This window comes from Camelus dromedarius, chromosome 1 (assembly GCF_036321535.1).
Source record: "Camelus dromedarius isolate mCamDro1 chromosome 1, mCamDro1.pat, whole genome shotgun sequence".
Taxonomy (NCBI): domain Eukaryota; kingdom Metazoa; phylum Chordata; class Mammalia; order Artiodactyla; family Camelidae; genus Camelus; species Camelus dromedarius.
This window is the reverse complement of record NC_087436.1, coordinates 70,431,195-70,450,619: the sequence shown is the minus strand read 5'-3', so window position 1 is coordinate 70,450,619 and position 19,425 is coordinate 70,431,195. Positions and strand designations below refer to the sequence as shown.

The 19,425-nt window shown below is 42.2% G+C and overlaps 1 protein-coding gene across 4 annotated transcripts in view; it reads right to left on the bottom strand.

Moving 5' to 3' along the window:
- Nucleotides 1-17,976, bottom strand: part of SLC4A4 (solute carrier family 4 member 4) — a 310,190-nt gene extending 292,214 nt beyond the window's left edge. The window contains exon 1 of one of the 4 annotated variants that reach the window (XM_064485250.1): nucleotides 17,839-17,976. The gene's annotated coding sequence lies outside the window, so the exon portion shown is untranslated. Of the gene's footprint in view, nucleotides 1-5,373; nucleotides 5,498-17,838 lie in introns of those variants that run through there. The other 3 variants (XM_064485254.1, XM_031470303.2, XM_031470307.2) reach the window with 3 other exon arrangements.
- Nucleotides 17,977-19,425: the final 1,449 nt, after the last annotated feature.

Sequence of the window (19,425 nt, the reverse complement as noted above, 5' to 3'; positions counted from 1 at the left end):
TATTTATACCATGGAATACTACTCAGCCATAAAAAGTAATGAAATAATGTCATTGGCAGCAACACGGATGGACCTAGAGATTTTTACACTAAAAGTAAGCCAGACAGAGAAAGATAAATATCATATATTACTTATATGTAGAATCTAAAAAAAAAAAAAAGACACAAATGAACTTATTTATAAAACAGAAAGAGACTCATAGACACAGAAAACACACTTATGGTTACCAGAGGGGGAAGGAGGGAGAGAAAGATAAATTCGGAGCTTGGGATTGGCAGATACTAACTACTATGTATAGAATAGATAAGCAGCAAGGTCCTACTATATAGCACAGGGAACTATATGTAATGGCTTGTAGAAACCTAAAATGAAAAGGAATATAAAAAAGAATATGTGTGTGGGCATATATATATATATCTGAATCACTATGTTGTACATCAGAAACTAATAGAACATTGTAAATCAACTACACTTCAATTTTCTAAAAATGAGGGGAAAAAAGATCTTATTTGTAAAATTTCATATAAGCATTATCTTATTTACAAAAAAATTAAGTTAATCTACAACTATTCAGGAAAGCAACTACATTGCTTAAAAAGGAACCACAAGGAAGCAAAGAACTCCCCTGCTTCCCATGTGTATGTCTTCAATGAGCAGTTTCCCACAAAAATGCTACCAGAGCACGTCATGTGGTCATGTCGGAAAGTAAGCTGAATTACAAATGCACAATGGAAGCTGCCATATCCTTATGGGCACACCTTCTTCAGATCTGATAGTAAGAGAGCCCCAAGACTGATTGTAGATAAGCCAGACTTGATCACTATCTTTCCAAATTTAATGTACTGTAGTTAAATAACCGTGTTCACTGGTTTTGATTGCCTCACTGCACTTTCTGATGCTTCCGATAATAATGAAAACATTAGATTTTTAAAGGTAATATCCTAAAGTAGACAGGCTCTCACTTCCTTCCCACTGAGATTTGGGGGGAGAAGATAGCTCGACACTAATATTTGTTTCATTATTCCGAGGGGGCTGAGTAAACATTCTTAAGGGACACTAGTCTAGACTAGATATTCAATGTTTTGTGTATGTCGCCACTTTAACAACATGAATACTTCAGATGCACTTTTCCAAAAACACGTATAGGTACAAATTCTGGATTCAATATCTGGGGGTTCAGAAGGCCCCCCTTAGGACTCCAGACCTCAAAATTAAGAATCTATCCCTGCATTAGAGGTATGAGCCGAGGCTTCTAAGATTCCTAGGGCTTCATGTCCTCGAAACAAGGAGAGGAATGGAACTCTGTCCTGCCTTTAAAGGTGTTAATCATATGCAAAGAAACTCAGCACTCATCAGAAACAATCACCACACCATTCTCTTTGTTATCTGGTGAGTTTCTCAAGGCATAAAGGGGTTAATTGCTCTTAAAGAAAGGCCCTGGCTCTTTTCTATTCAAAGGTTGAGAACCTGAGGGGTGGAGAGCCTTCAGCGTCTGCCACAGGGACTTCACACTGCATCTCTCCAGAGAGCTAATCAGTAGACATCTTGACGCTGGCAACACAAACAGGCCAGGAATTCATCTGGCTAACACAGGTATTATCATCTGGTGGGCCGTGGTCACCCCCCCAAGCCATCTCATCACTTCTGCTCGCCCACCCTCCTCAAGGCTCCTGTGATATCGCACCTTCCCTCAAGACCTCTCTCTTCTCAAACTCCTTCCTGATGTATTAACGCCAGTATTCAAAGATGCACTTCATTCTACGCTAAATTAGCCTCTCATCTTCTTACTTGTTCAAGTTTGTCCTCTATATATGTCACAGAGCTCAACTGCCCATAATACACTATTAAGTATATATATAGTCTATATTCATTATTCCTCAGACTCCAAGGTTAAGTTAAAGTTACAAAAACTGCAGTTTCAAAGATTCATTGATCTTTTAAAACCATTTTCGGAATGTGACTTTTCTGCCCCGTAGACTTGCTCTCATCATTCCACCAGGCTTCCCGAATTCTGAATTTACCAAGTGAGATGCAACTATACTAACTTCAGAGACTAAACCGACAAATACTTACTGCTCTAATTTTGGTAAATTATGTTCCAAAATGATGAGCAGGTAGGCATGAGATGAAAACAATGGCAACAATGAGAAGAAAAAGTTTTCAAGTATTCAACAACCTTGGTTACTCTTCCCATGACCCTGCCATTGGAAACCAGGACAGCATTAAAGAGCTTGTCACCTTGGAAAGCACAGAAACCTCTAAAAATAAAAATCAACATTTCCAGACTCTGCCATAATGGTTTCCTGGTAAACAGAAACAGGCTTGCTATTCCACCCCCACCGGGGGTGGGTGGCAATTAATTATTCAACATTTGGAAAGTGCTTTGGAGATAAGAAGCTAAGTGCTAAAAATCACCATCAATTTGCAGCAAACCGCACTTAAAGTGAACTCACCAGGTTTACTGTTGGAAATTGAACCATTAGTCTTAAGTCCATGATTTCTTTCTCATTTTTTTTCCCATTTCATTTACACCATTAGACCAAAGAACTGACACCCATACAGAATACTCTTTTCCTTTCAGTCAACCTTTGAGTGTCCTGTGAGTAAAAAACTAGTCCTTAATTTTCAGAGAAGATGTAAATTCTAATAATGTAGTTTTGCTGGAATTTACAGTGAGATGTTTACTACATATCTTTCCTTTCTGCTTTTTATTTAAAAAATATAATAAACAGTGAATCTACTAAACATTTCATTTGTAAAACTGTGAGATTAATTAACACCTAGTTTAATGTATTTCTACTGTATTAGTGATCATTTAAGCAGACATATTTATTTAGATGTCCATGACTGCATTACATGTACAAATTTAGATGAATAATCTAAGAACTGATTAACCTTGATTAATACTCTAAATGAAAGTAATGTCATTCTATTTAAATAAAAAGCTGGTTTTTTTAGACAATTTTTCCTTTTTATCTACAATATATTCTGGTTTTAATTTACTCATTTTAAAACTCAAAACAACAGCCCAAGATTGAGAATTTCTATTCACCAGAGCATAGCTAAAAACCACATCAAAATCCACCTGCATTCAAAATAGAGGGAACGTGAAGTGGTTTTTAGAGAGTCACTATCAGGCCATGCTCCGGAAAACCATCACATGGTAACTGTGGTCAGTTTGGGATTGACTACACAAGAGTAGAACTCATTCTTACCTATGTCCATTTTGGAACTCATAAATAATTTTGTCCGAAATACTATTTTTTACTTCATGTCTCTTACACAGTGAAAGACCATATATACAAATGTCATAATTTCATGTTTTTGAAAATTAAAAGCTGTACTGACATAATCTTGGATATGAGACTTGTTTCCATTACATCAAGCTCAGCCACATTTCTCTAAAAAGAGGGTTTATGTATTTTAATCCCCAAAATGCAGTTTTAAAAGTCATCTTTGGTTTTAGAAAGGGCTTATTATGAGATGAATTTTTACCACTTTAAACATTAATACCTTTTACACATCTATTAGTCAACCTTAAGTCTCTTATCCATATTCACCCCTCCCAAACATTCCCCCTACTAAATTTTTTTTTTTTAATTTGTAAGTGAAATCTTAAACGTGTTTGACATTCTTAATCTCAAGAGGAAAAAAAAAAAAAAACTGCTGGTTGCTCAAGTGAGAGTGAGGCTCCTGGCTCACATAACAAAAGTAACTATGGCATTCTGCACGGAACCTGCAACACGCTGTTCAACCCAAAAATAAGGTAACGTCAAAACAGCTAAGACAAAACTTCTCATTGACTCGGCTTGATATTTGCTAAGTATTCCATATAATCCCCATCTTCTATGGCTCGCTGTATAACAAATATGTAGATAAATTATTTTTCTTAGTTCATTCCTAGTATTCTCATTTCTTTAAAAGAAATTGAGAATGGCTGTAAGCAACTTAAAACTGGGGAAGAAAATGGATTCATGACACAACATTGTAAAATGATTATAAATCAATAAAAAATGTTATTAAAAAAAAAAAAGAAAGAAAATGGATCCAAGGAAAGCCTTTTTAAAAAAAATTCTTTTTCTTATTATTTCCTCTTCTGCCCTGCTGGCTTTATTAGGATATGCCAATAATGGGCTATTGGTGCAAACAGAAGAAATAGGCACACTTTATGTTTTAAAGAAGTACTTTGTGGGATATATAATTAACTATCTCTGCTTTAATGTTAACAGAGCAATCAGACAGTTCCTTAAAAATAAACAACTTAGTATGATATAGTTGCTGCCTGGCGGGGAAGAGGGACAAGTAAGTCATTTCAGATGAAATGTTCTCCATCCACATGAATATAAAGGAGATAGAAGCTGTCCAAAGGAATTAGCCATGTCCCCAAGTGAATGAGAAATGATCTGGCAGGGACTGAGCCTCCATGAGAACATTACTTTGAATCAAAACCAAATTTCTAAAACACTCCAGGTGATCCGCTCTATATTTACAGAACTTAAATACTGAAATATTGAAAAGGATGATTCTGAAATGTTTTAGAAATGAAGCAATTTACTTAGGTGGCAATGTTATATTTCTTGATGGTGTTGTAATGTTTAGGTCTAGAACCAGAGTGACAGGAAAGACAAAGGCCAAGTCTCTGAGGGCCTTCTGAGCTGCACACTATTACCCAGCCATGCACTGCTTTATCCACCACTCCCCAGCTCAACAGCAGGCCATTCCCCATAAGCTTGGAAGGTCCGTATGTCCAAATCCTTCAAACTGCCTCATCAGAGGTTATTTCTTTTGCATCTTTCTTCTGGTAAAAATTAAAACTGCAAATACTACTAAAATACTTACTATATTAAGTTACTTTTCTTATAAATATTGTCAGATTTCTTACAGATATTGTCAGATTTTTCTTCTTGCAAGTTAGAAAAAATAATAATGATAGCATTGGCCTTCAAACTCATAGCATATTAAAAGAACTTATTGTAAGGGAAAGGTAGAGCTGATAAAGTCAGGTGTGATCATGATTAACTAACACCTAAGTCATTCTATGCACTACAAACTTTTCTAAGCATTTCACATATATGCATTACTTACTTAAACCCTAGGAATTAAATGAGGAAGGTATGGATGAAGAGCTGGAAGCACAGGGAGGCCTGGGCCCTGAGGCACTAAGTATCTGGCAGTGATGCTGTACCTCCCAGTCCTCCCCTTCAGAACAGACGTGCTCCCCAGGCTGGTGCAGGTGCTGGTGGCCAACAAGGCTCAGCTCAGCCTTGTCTCAGAAATCATCTTAGAGCCACCTAAGCCAAGGTCACAGCCCTGCCCCTGGGCAGCCCACACCTCAGGACTGGCTGATGTGGGGGAAAGGCCTGGCTCCCTTACCTCAAGACAGGGCAACTGGGAGAGGTCTCCAGGCTTCAGCGCTCCTGCTGGGATCAGCAGAGGCCTTGGCTGCTACTGATTCGCACTTCGCCTGCTCAGTCTGACTTCCTTGACTCCTTCACAGGCTTTATCCCTCAGCACAAGCCCCAGTAAACCTCCCGCCCAATCAGGAGCTGTTTCCCAGGGAACCCAGCCTAAGACGGTCCGGGAGGCAGGACTCAAGCCCGGGCACTCCGGCTCCAGAGTCCACGCTCATAAACGGCCCAGTGAAATACCGACAGTGACACGGATTCGGAAAACAAGTTCCATGGGAGTTCCCACAGGCCTGAACAGCCTACAGGCACAAAGGGGTCTCGGTAACAATAACCAAAACGTGCCACATGCCTGCTGGGCCTCAGCAACCTTCTCTGGCTTCAGGAGTCCATCAGCCGTGCTCACCACTAGCCCTTTCCTGTCCCTCTGCTCGGGCCTCTCCACTTGCGAATGCCGCTCTGCCGCCCGGGATGCTCTCTCCCGGCCCCTGACGCGCTAAACCTGTCGGGCACTGAAGTACACAACCCCTGCCTCAGGCTCCGTCCCCGCAGAGCCACGCTCTGCTGCCTGGGTGCCCCAGTGCCCTCTCCCAGCCCGCTCTTCCCAGACCACCTCCTGAAAACAGGTCCTCAGCTCTGCCCTACGGTCTCCCTCAGTATGGCTAACGCCTCCTCCCAGGGAAGACAGCACGTGCCCTCCATCCCCCACCCCACCTCTCACCACAGCCTCTGATGAAACTGCATTTCCTCACATACATTCAACTCATGAAAATAAATACCTCGGGCATCACTGCCCACCATGTAAGCAAAAACTGAGACCCTTAGTCCCTGGTGAGACACAGCTAAGACATCCTCTTTACAACATAAAGGATAAACAAAAGAATGTATAAAACACAGCAATATGGGAACACTTGGTGTCGGAGCAACAGCTCCACACACTTCCAGCCCCAAGAGCAACACTGAATTATATAATGACCACGAGAGATGAACCAAAGGGAAAATTATATTCAACATATTGTTAAGGAGATAAGTATGTGCAATTCACTTTGGAATAACATACATTAGAAACATATAAGACAATTTTAGTTTGGACGCTTAATTAGGTAGCTTCAGTGATCAGAAAATTCAATTAAAGTGAATACCTCATACTCTAATGACAGTAGATAAACAGACCACTCCTGCAACTTAAGCAGACCCATTCTGAATTTCCCAGAGACAGGCTCCTCAAAGCATTATTTCCCCTTCCTTGATTCCACAGATGGCAACTCCTGGTACTCACTGCCCACATTCCAGGCACTTACTCCGTCCCATCACTGCTCCCGAGGTCATCAGGGTCCCGTTAGATCACATACCCCAGTATGCCCACTTTAGAACTGAATCCCTCACTGTCTCTACAGGACTGAGAAGTTATTCCACCAGCTCCCAATCCAAGCAGCAGCCTGCTTAAAGCCTGGGCCACATCCTCTAGCCTGGTTTCTTCTGCTGCTCTGGTTTTTATATAAAGGACACGGTGTTATTCAAGCCCATATACTAGAGTCCTTCCATCACAGAAGCTAAAGGCTGTGGTCAAACAGGAATATATGGCACTGGACTTTTCAAGCTTTCTACTTAATTTGTGAACACAACATGACATCTAAGTTATTCAACACAACAATTTTTTAACGTACAAAATAGATTTCATTTAATTGGGAAAGCAAGTTATTTCAGAGTATAGGAATTATCCCAAATGAACCCTGAACCAAAAGTGGTGGTTTTAATTCAGAAACGCCCAATTTAATTTTATCAGCAGCAAGGTGTGGACTTGATTCAGGGAAATTTTATAAGGAGTGTTAAGTGATTTGATCATTTTATAGCCTCAGGTGTAATAATGCACTTGTACTAGTGCCTTTTGGTCAAGGTCAAGAGCTAAGACCTGCTAAGGCAGGTAAACTTTATAGGAAATGTCAAGTGAGATCAGACCCACAATCCCCTGGACCAACTGTCAGTGACATCTGACAGTGACATCAAAGAGCAAGAAATAATTCCACAAAATGATAGGTGACTTGAATAAAGTGCTGAGAGAGAGTTCTGGGTCAAGACAGAATATCATCCAAAGAGGTCTATTTACCAGACGTGTCCATATTCTCTTTTAAAGTGTATGAATACTCAACCTACCTAAAGATTTGTTCTGGGCCTCTTAAGCCAGTTTCTCCTCTTGGAGTGAAAAGCTGCTCATAGAATACCCACTACACAAATTTGAACTCTTTCTGATGTTAAACTTCTGTAACCGCTGGTGATCTTGGATCTGGGGCAGAGTATTCGTGACTTTCCTTAGGCTTGGATTTAGACTTAGGTGAGGTGTCCTTTCAGATTTCATTGTTCAAATAGCTTTCTGTCTGTTCTCTTAAAGACACTCCTCTATTCTCATGATATTCAGTGCATTCCCCTACATCTTTCCCAGTTATGTCTGTCTCGAGGTACAAGACCAAACCTTCAAGGGTGCCATCTAGGTAAGATTCACAAGGTTCAGACACTTGGATGAATATTCAACATTAAAAGACTCCTCTGAAGAGGTGATAACTGAACTCAAATATGAGTTCAAATGTAATATGTAGCAATATACCAAAGAATAGTCGAACGTACTGAGATTTCACTGGTAATACTATTATGTATATATAACTAGTAAAATATCTATTCTGCAATGTCTCAATATATCAATCACACATTCACACACAGGATAAGGCATGTATATTATAAGGCAAACAATATACGCTAACACATAACTACACAGAATGCAATGACATTCTCTCACCTCTACATAAAACCTAGAATGAACATGGTGCCCTAACACCGGTACCATAGAGTTCTACTTTTCCTCACTTATATTTGTGCTACATCTTCCAAACATGTAATGAGAACAAAATCTAGATTTAAATCTCCTAATTCAACATGGTGAATAGAAAAGAATGATTCTGAAAGTGGCAAACACCAAATTCACAGATATGAACATGTAAGTGAGTGAATGACTCTTTCCCCTGCCCGCTGCAGGCAGACCCATTCAGTTTTTCTAACTGAAACCTAGCAAGTACTCGATGTGCCTAATTTGGCCATTCTTACAATACTTCCCATGTATTTTTCAGAGAAGGCACAAAATTTACAATTCCTTACAGACTTTTTTTAGGTCAGTGCCTCTTTAGAAATCTTAAAAGCGCTGTTCACTGGAGGAAGCTGAGTAAATGCTACATAACAACTGCACTATATTCTAACTTCCTATAAGGCTGCAATTATTTCAAGAAAAAGTGTTTTTAAGTGTTAACAACTTGTTTTTCACCTCGAAAAATTAGTGAATAAAACTGTGTCCAATTCAGAGAACAGATAAAATAGAATCATATCTAAAGAGAAAGGTTAGATAATTTTTCCAAGTAACTATAAAACATCACAAACCCCAACAACAAGTTTCATCCCAAAATTTGCTGGATTCCAAACTTCACGACAACAAATTTCACAAGAAATATTTGAAAGACCTAATGGCAACGATCAGCACTACTACACTGGTGAAGAAATCGACTTTGATTGAGCATCTCCGATTGGTCTGTTCAGATTTTTGAAAGTAACTAATTACCATTCCACTAAGTTAAGTATTTTCACTATAAGATATGCCAGCCTCTGTGAGGACCACAAAAGACAGTCAGACACAGTTCTTGCAGCGAGAAAGCAGAAAATGTAGGAAGACAACATGAACACATAATGAAACAAAGGGCAGCGCAGAGCCGTATGCAATAAAGTGATCGATTAAAGTGTACAATTCACTACCTAAAGTTTTGGCAGTAAAAAGTGTGAGTGCCTGAATTATATTTTCTTCTGCTGTCTTTGGACGAGTGTTTTAGTTTCATCACTTAATGTATTTTTCAAGGGAAATTATCTGATCTCATTTATCTAAATCTTTTGAGACGCTTCCTATCCACATTCTCTCTTTTTCCTGGCAAAGGAGCTCTGTTTGTCAAAGTGCGAACGTGTGAGCTGTGTGTTTCTGCTTAATCTGTTAACGCTCAGCAATGTTCTAAAGGCGATGGTAATCAGTCCTTTAGCCATTTCCCCGCACCAGGCCCTATCCTCTGCCAGCACCATGAGTGCTCATCTGACATTCCTCAGGACATGGTCTCTAGAGGTCAAAGGAGTGGAGGCATTTTGGAAGCAGCTCTCCCATGAGGTCTCGCTGCAGCTGCAGTCAACATGCAACACGCGAGGGGAGAGTTCCAAAAGGGCAGCCATCAACTCTCAAGGTCCAGTCAAACCTTCAGTCTGCCCGAGGATCTCAGTCCTCACGCAGAACCACCACGCTTCACTAGACAGCATTTCGGAACTTCATTCAGGAGCATTCTGGGGTCGAAGCTACCAGAGCCTGGTTTGTGTTCAAGATATAGTAATCTTCTCATCAGGACAGACAGACAACAGACTTTCATGCTGAAGAGCAGGGGAAACGGAAGCACCACAGCACTCCACACTCATGAGACATCAGGGGAGAGGCGATCGTAGTCATGATCCTATTCCTTAAATACTTGCTCTTCTCTAAACCAGTAGCACCATTTTTTTTTAATTTGCAGGTGCCCAATGGACCCCAAAGGGAGGAGCCTTGCTTCCAGTCTTTAAACACAGTAATAATCAGATATGCCTGGGTGATTTGTTTTTAAATGACCCACTTTAACTTCTCACAGGAATGAAGTCACCCAGAACAGAAGATGAAGTTTTCTGAAATTCACTATTTTTAAAACAGTAGTTTAACAAGGCTCACCACGATTACCCTTTGTATTTATTTCCATTTTCCACAGCATTATGTCTGGAACAGAAAACAAAAGCTGTCTACTATTCCAGATGAGTCCATTTCTCTAGTAAATCACCCTAAAGCAGCCACATTTGGCTCAAGCACATATAAGGGCTGCTACCTCAAATGTGAAAGTCCTCATAAAATGCAGGCTGACGCATGTTACTCTGAAGCAACGTGTGTGATATGCTCAGAACCCTGAGTACCAAAAGACAGCTAAATGATGAAAGCCAGCCAAACAAGACTACCACCACCAGCTCTCAAAAGAAAAGAAAAAAACTCAAATACAAGAAAAGAGGAAAAGAAAATCAGTCTGGGTGAGAAAACCTATCTAGATTTTCACATCAAAATCCAAGTTCCTATCTACAAAACAGAAACAGACTCACAGACATAGTAAGCAAACATGGTTACCGGGGGAAAGGAGGTGGGATGGGATAAGCTGGCAGTCTGAGATGTGCAAATATTAACTACTATATATAAAATAGATAAACATTGAGTTTCTTCTGTATAGCACAGGAAACTATATTCAATATCTTGTAGTAACCTACAATGAAAAAGAATATGAAAACGAATATATGTATGTATATGTGTGACTAAAACATTACGCTGTACACCAGAAATCGACACATTGCAAACTGACTATACGTCAATAAAAAAAAAGTCCAAAACAAAAATCCAAGTTCCTTCTGCTGCCAGCCTGATTTTGCAAAGGGATACCTACTACTGTTTATCATGTAATCTTCCAAAATAAAAATCATACAAATTTTAATTCCATTTCATTTAAATATAAATATGTGTCACTAAACTCCTTTTCATATGAAGAAAAAAGAGGTTCAGAAAATCAAACCAAGAGTTGAGAATCAGACCTTTCAAAGGATTAAGAGTTGCTGCTTTACACAAGCATTTATAAGGTACATGCTACAAGTTTGCTTTTGATGTTATAATCAGCACATCTAAGGACCACCTCATCCGCGCTAAGCTGAAAGAGCTCTCTACAAGCTCCAGTCTTCAGCTATTATTCAGCCTTAAATATCCCATTTTTCATGAGACATGGTTTCCAAGGTATAAGCACTGGAGAAACCACTACAATATTTTAAATCTGGAAATTGTTGGCCAGCATTCTAATTATAGAAGCTAAAAATATTCCATGTGTAGGCTTTGGGGGCTCATCCATGGGGTGCAGAGCACTGTAATCATTTTCAAGGGTTCTCCAGGTCCTGCGTGTGTTACTCAGGGGCAGAAAGTTGATGTGAGTTATAGAGTGAAACGGCTGGCTATTCAACTCAATTTTTCAACCTGATGTTTAATGAACCCTGTCCCAACTCGGCTTTAGCAATAAAAAGTAAAAATCCTAGAGAAAAATTGTAAAACACAGTTTGAAACACGCAGAGTAACAGCTCAAGAAAGATGCTGAAGTGTGTTGCTCGTTCATTCAGCAAACAAACATCTATTAATGTCAGGAACTGCTCTCAGTGTTGGCACAATTCAACTCAGGAGTAAGGTATGCTGTAGAATACAGCAATAATAATAATGACTAAACATGTCTGTCCATTCATGTTTCTGAACAAGGTTTCATAAATAAGATCTCTTCTGTCTCTCATAACACCTCGAACGAACTGGGCTTTACAATCATTTTTAATAATGAAAAAAAAGAGATAGAGATGATTTCTAAATTCTCCAAATCAAATCACTCACAAGTAAGAGAGCTGACTCTCCAACCCATACCTTCCAAATGCCCGTCTCCATGAGCCACTGGGCAGTACCACATTATAAGATGCTCTACATTTATGGTACACACAGAGGACATGTTCTGTGTGGTTTCCCATGTTGTGTTAAAGTTGTTTTGTTTTTTGTTTTGGTTTTGGTTTTTTTAGGACACGGTCTCACAGATCCAGACCATGATGTTACAAGTTCAAAATGTTCCTAATCTTTTCACTCATTTATTTTACTTATTATATAGAAACACTCGTGAATGAGTTTGCCTGGTTAGCTTAATTTCCAAAAACAAACAAGTTTACTCCCCAGGTTTTAAAATCTTTCTTACTTGGGATAACATATTGGGCAGAAACTACATGAGCAAAAACCCTGAAATAGTGCTTCACAAAAGAAAATCAAAAGCCAATAAACATATTAAAAAGGTACAAAAGGTACTCCAGGAAATGCAAATTAAAACCACAATGTGATACAACTATACTTCCACTAGAATGGCTAAAATTTAAAAAAAGCTAATACCAGCTATTTGTAGGGACGTAGGGTAGCCGAAACTCATAAGATGCTGGGACCACTTTTGAAGGAAGGCGCTATCTACTAAGACTTGCCCCAATTCAACTCACAACACACACTTCCCAAATCCCCATGTTTACCAAAAGACAGGTATAAGAACGCTCAGGGCAGTACTATTCATAAGAACCAAAAATGGGGGAAAAACCCAAATGTCCTTCAAGAGTAAAACAGAAAAATTAACTGTGGCATTCTCATAAAATGGAACACTATAGCACAAAGAGAATAAACAAACTGTTGCTATGCACAAAACATGAATGAATCTCACAAACATAACGTTGAGCAAAAGCAGAGAGGCACAAGGATACACAACACGCATTCTCAGACAAAGTTCAATAACAGGTCAAAGTAACCCACAGTCCCAGAAGTCAGGAGGGACGGTATCCTTGGAGGGGGCTTCTCGCCCCTGATAATAGTTTGCATCTTAGCATGGGCAGTGGGTCAGGGCTGCACTCACCGGTAAATCACTGAGTTGTTTACTTATTAATTTAACAACATGCGTATATGGGCTAACTGTGCACATGTTACATTTTAATAAAAACTTAAGTAGACAGCAAGGAGGGGAGGAAAAAGAAAAGAAAGAAGGGAAGGAGAAAGGGAGGAGGGAGAAGGAAATGCAACCAAGTGATGCCGTGAGGGCAGTGTGAATGGTCCCCAGCAACTACGCTGGTGTTAATTCCTACATCTGCTTTCAGTAGTTAGTCTATCTCTTCCTCCGCTTCCAAGCTGTCCTCTGGCACTTTTCAATGTTATCCGTGTAACTGCCAATATCAGGCCATTTCCATCTTCTAGTTTGTAGTTTACTGTTTGCTATCAGATTAGAAAACCTATAATCAGCCCTGTTAGAACAGTACGTGAATTAAGTAAACAGACACTAAGGGACACTTTCCTGTGAGTAAAGTGAAGCCTCTGTAATGTATGCTTTTTTTTTTCAACCCTCTGTTTTGCCTGCTCAGAGGCTGTTTTGCTGAAGAATATGCCAAATACAGGCGTTCCAAATAGATGAAGTTGTTACTGGGCCGTATCTGTGAATACTAGGACTCCAGGCCAAAGCTAGAATCAACTAACATAAAATTCCAAATCCCGCAAGTTTACTTATTTGCAAATAGTACAGGAGAATATCAACCAGTGACTACATTTGCAAGAAAGAAAAGAAACTGCTAACTTCTTACCCAAGACTAGGAACAGCTTTTCTAATTGTGTCACTCATACAACACCACAACAGTTTTCAAGAATATGTTCCTTTCTTATTTTGCATTTTTATTAATTTTGATTGTTAAAATCCCCCAAAACTATATTACGAGTTTTATTTAAAACTTTAAGGTTTCTCATACAGAAATTCAAGTAAACAGAGGATATCCTTTTTCTACACAATAATCCACAAAGCTTAAAAAAAAAAACTCTGAAATATCAGTTGGTGGTTATTTATTCCCTTTTACATCCTCATTTCACGTCACTTCTTTCTGTATTCATTCTCCATGAAAAAACAAAAGTTAGCGCTCAAGACTGAAGCTACAGCTGGCGCAAGCAAATGGAAAACTCTTCACCAGTGACTCGCCCGCAGGCGCTGCAGGACCTGAACTAAAGGGGAGGCGACAGGGGGCCACTGCCGAGCAGAATTACCAACAGGGAATGGAAACCCTCCCTTTATACCAGGATCAACGTCTGTCTGCTTTAGTACCTTAAAAGCTGTGACTGAAACAGCATTTGTTCATTTGATGACAGTCATTCAATAAACAGGTATCACGGTTTCATCATTTCAAAGATGAAATGTTTGCTCCTACCTCCACCAACAGTTTTCTGCTTAGTTTAAGAAAATCATACAAAGTTCTCTGTGTCTTCATTTCCCCATCTTTCAACAAGCATAATAATCCCTTATATCTACTTAATTTGCAGGAGAAAAGAACAAGATGGTGTTTAGGTTTCTGAAAGCAAATACAGATGTACATAGTTTCACCATAACGAGTTCTATCACCACTTTTTCCAACACAAAACTTAGTCCAAAGGCCAGTAAGACCTTATCATTGAAGGATAAAATCATGCACATCATGAAGAAGATTGGAAGAAAAACTGTATTCTACTCTTCACCACAGCAGGTAAGTAAATCCATCACCATTCATAGCTGGCTGTCCTGATGCCGCGTTTGAAATGCCATTGCATTGCTGAGACTAGAGAAATGCAATAAAAGTCATGGCCACAAAATCATTATGACAGCCATAAATATGGCTTCAGATAAAATAAAGTCGGCCACCTTGACAAATGAGTAGTATTTGCACACGTGTGCACGTGCATGTATAAACGTACATCAGACATAAGAACTGGGTAAAAGGATGGGTTAGGAGAATTCATTTCCACTACTGGAAAAACAACTAATGGTGTACACCACAGGGGATACAAAATATCATCTTCATGTTAGAAGGACAGCAGCTTATTCTCTATTTGTGACATAAACACATCAAATGCTTAGCTACTGGGAGAAAGGCAAAATGTATGTGGAATACAACGTAGCCCTGACCTGGTATGAAAGAAACATTATTCTTCCCCTCCATAAAATTTCTGCATTACGCAAAAAAATCCTGAAAGTAGCAAGATCTAGTTTTGTGAAGTCTTATTAACTTCCTGGATGTTCCTAAACTATGTATTTTGCTAAATAGCTCCCCCACAGTAGAGAAATTTCATAAATCATAGGTTGGCCTTAGAAACTGTGTCAATAGCGGGAACTGAGAGATGTGCTCTGCTTATAGCTTCCTTTGTTCCATCAAATCACGTACCCTGATCCTTTTCATTTAGCAAGAAAAAACTACTTAGAAACTTTCAACATCATTAGATTTTTCTCCTCTCAGTTTGCTCTTTCCACAACCAGTCTTTGTATCTATCAACTCCAGTCTTGGATTTCATTCCCATTATTAAAAATGAACACAAAAAAGGCTCCAAGAAACATGCAGGTGATGTGTACAGCCACACTTAAGTAGCGGGGAATTCTCACAGGACTCTGTCCCCTGACAATGGTAGTCCTCGTGGACTGCAGCGCCCTCAGAGGCGGGCAGAGAAACCTGATTATCTACATGATTCACCAGCTAATGTGTACTTCCTTTCCTTCAGTGCTGTGTTTTTCTTTAAGATACAGGCTATGGCCAGAAGAAGAGATCAGAACCTCAAAACTGTACTTGCCTGAGCTCAGTGAAAAATGAAATTACCACCAGAGCATGCTGGAAGTTGTTCCGAAGGCGACCCAATTCCTATCACATTTTTCCTCCACATAAGATTCCTTTCACACTTTGTCGTAAACCCAAAACGCATTCTAATCATTTAAAAGACTAAAATAATAACACTAACATTCAAACATTTAAAGTCATTTTTTGTTAACAAAATGAACTAAAAAAGATACATCATTATAAAGTGAGAGTACATTCTGGCAATCTCATTGGCTGGGGTGCCTTGTATACATTAGTAAGGCTCCACAGTGACCCCGAAACATTAAATGATACTGAAAACCTCATTTTGTAAACGCCTTCATACAAAATGTTGCAGGTCCCTTAGTTTTCTGTTTTCTCAAAGGTAGACATGCCTGGAACCATCAAAATATCCCATTTACCCCTCCCACCCCCACCCTGATCAATGCCCTCAACAGCTCCTAAGAGTATGGCTTTCCTCTCTCTATTCACACATGTGGGAGTTTCTTGTCATCTTACCAGAGACTCTGGGATGAGGTTAAATCCACTCAATTTCAAGATGTGGTATACAGAAAACAGAATCTTATCACTACATTTAACTTTAAAATGAAAGTAAAAGTTTTTCTCAGTTGTTAAAGCTACACAAAAAGAAGCAGACATGCTTCTTTGATTGCAGTTACACTAACAACTTCAATCTTAGTGCCGTAATGACCATGAAAATTATTTAAATGCTAATGTGACAGGCACAAGGAGGAGAGTTTTCAAGTCAGAAACCTTTTCGAAAGACATCACATTGGCCATCAAAAGCTACTGAATAGTGCTCTAACTGCTTTAAAGAACTCATTCAAATCAAAATGAAAACGTAAGCCCCAACAAGCAATGGACACATTAACTTAATTCAGGTAATACTCTAATTCCAAGTCCCAGGTACAAGCAAAAAAAAAGGAAATATGGTACAACACAGTGTCTCTTAGGAAAAGAGTTGTTCCAGGATTTGAGACAACGTGTGTTTGGCACAGTCCAGTGTTCGTGATTTCCAATTAGGACCAACTTGGTCCAGCACTGGAGTGAAATAGGAAAAGGAATGAGGAGGGTAAACCAAAGTGGTTAACTGCTCTTCACGGTCAAGCCTGGAAAGACCTTCCTGCGGGCAATTATGCTGAGAAGGTAAGGCCTTGAGAAGGAAGGAGGGATGGAAAAAACAGAAGTTTTACAAGCAAATGTTTTTGAAAAATGCTCTACGATGTTAGAACAGAGGTAGAACGGCTTCCTTCTCCATCTTTCATGTCAAGTTCAGGGGTTTTGTACTGTTGTTTGTGCTTTTCTTCTTTAATAACTTTTCTCCCTCCTTGTGGCGCTTGCTGCAGTTTGCTGATGTGGTTCCCAACTCCTGCCTTCCTTTGGTCATTCTTATTAACGGACTGGCAAAGGCTGGGTAAAATGCACTTAAGAAAAAAGAAATCACCTCTTCTTGCCAGGACGCACATGCTGCCCAGTACCTGAGGAAGGCTCCACGGTCGCCGGCCAAGAGAAACCCCAGTCTACCCTCCTCCTCCCCTTTCCAAGTCCATTTCAAATAACTGTGTGTGCCGCTTGCAGAGAATCTGCCTGACTCACCCCCGCCTTCGGCGTGCCAGGGAGAGATGTGACTGCTCCGTCTCAGGGCTGGCCGTGACGTGGGGGCCGCGGCCTCGGTGGCACCAAAAGTCCCCCGACTCCCCCGCCTCCCCCGCCAGTGGTTTTGGGAACGTTTTCCCCTCAAGCAGGTGCCCAGCCACACTAGGGCCAACCGGGCTCACAGGAACACACGTGTCACTGCGCCGGAGCCCAGCCCGCGGGCACAGTGGCCGCACAGTCGGGGCAGTAACGCCGGGTTACGCGCAGGGGGCTTTACAGCGGGAGAGAAACACCGCCACCCAAACTCCTTTAAACGTTAAGAAGGAAAAAGAAGTACTTTTCCGCGGCATCAGCCTCCACACTTCGCCGGCACTCAGCCCCGGGGATGCCCGGCCGGCAGCTGACCTCTCTCCCTTCCGGGCGCGCCGAGGCCGCCGCCCCCCCACCCCCACCCCCCAACGCCGGGACCGGCCTCGGCCCCGCCGCCGCTGCCACCGCCGCCGCCGCCGGGAGGCAGGAGAGTCGGCCGACCCTCTCTCCCCTGCCCCGGCCGGGCGCTCACCTCCTGGGGTCCGGCTTCCGTCGCTCCTCCAGTTTGGCGGCTGAGTGTGGGGCTGCAGCAGCCGCTGCCGCTGCCGCTGCCGCCGCCGCCGCCTTCGCTGCCGCCACTGCCGCCGCCGCCAAAGCGCTGCCCGGCGCGCCGCCGGGGCTGGAAGCTGGGGGCCCTCGGGATCCCCGGAGGCGTGGGCCCGGGGCGCGGCGCGGCCGAGCAGCGGGAAGTTGTCGGCGCGAGGCGCGGAGCGAGCGGGGCGCGAGCCACCCGCGCCCAAGTAGTCACAACTTTGTGGCCCGGGTGGGTGCGCGCTCCGGGGCAGGAGGGAGGCGCGGAGGGGTCGAGGGCGCTGGGGCGGGAGGGTCTTCGGCGCCGCGGGACTGGAATCTGAAGGGCCCGCGAGAAAGGGGGAGAGGGTGGCGCGGGGGGAGATGTCTACACGGCCCCCGTGGTGCGCGGCGAGTGAGTGTGTGAGAGCGCGGGCGTCTACTCTACTTTGCCTTCTGCAGCGCCTGCATATTTATGGGGATCGCCGATGTTTCTGCCAGTAACTAACACTGCAGCAGCGGTACCCGGCCCGGACGCCCCTCGGGAGCGAGCCCGGGGACGGAGAATCGGGGAAGGCGGCCGTAGCGGAGGCTGTGCCACAAGCGCGAGCCCGCGATCCATATTTAAAGCCGCGACTGGCCTCGGCCGGCCCCTTGCCCTGCCCTAGCTCGCGCCCGCCCGCCCGCCCGGCCCCCACCACCCCCGGCCGCCGCTCGGCGTCAGCCGCCTGGGCAGCCGCGGCGGCGGGGAGGGGCCTCGGCCGCACCGCCTCCGCCGGGGGCTCGGGCTCTGCGCGCAGCTCCCGCCTGGAGCTGGCCGAGGACCCTGCTCCCGACCGACCGCCTTCGCCTTCCTGGGTTCCCTCTCTCACGCCCTGAGCGGGCTGCTAGGTCCAGCTTTTTGTACTATTCACAGGAGTTCCCCGCTGGGGAGAGCTTATTCTCTCTTGCAGAACTGAAGTTGCTCGCATTTCCCAGCCCCGAACACTCCTGACGCTACTTTATAGAACTTGAGGAATATAGGTAGACAGAGTGCTGCTAAGTCAGTGACACGATGCTAAGTCACGGTTCACTTTAGCAAAGGATGTCTGACTCTCAGCCTTGTCCTCTGCGTATGTCACTGATGGCTTCTGCCTTCCTCGAGCAGTTTGGAAAACATCTTTAGCCATCCAAGGGAGTTTCTTGAGATAAAGAGATTATTGTATTTACTCTGTTCCTAAGGCTACTAATAAGGTTTAAGTCCTCTTTGTCAAGCAAATACTAATAATGTATCAATGACCCAGCCCCATTATGATGAATTAAGTAGACCATTAAGATCTGAACAGACTGTCAGCACACACACCATCTGATGTTCTGGGTACTGCTAGAGAGGAGCCACTTGATGGATGGAAGCCACACAGTATATGATGCAAGCGAATATGCATTTCCTATTAATACATATTGTACATATAATAATATACATGTGGAAGTTACTGACCAAACTGCATTTTCGACAGTAGCCACCAAAACATATAAAGCCCGAGATAAATATCACATGCTGACTACCTGC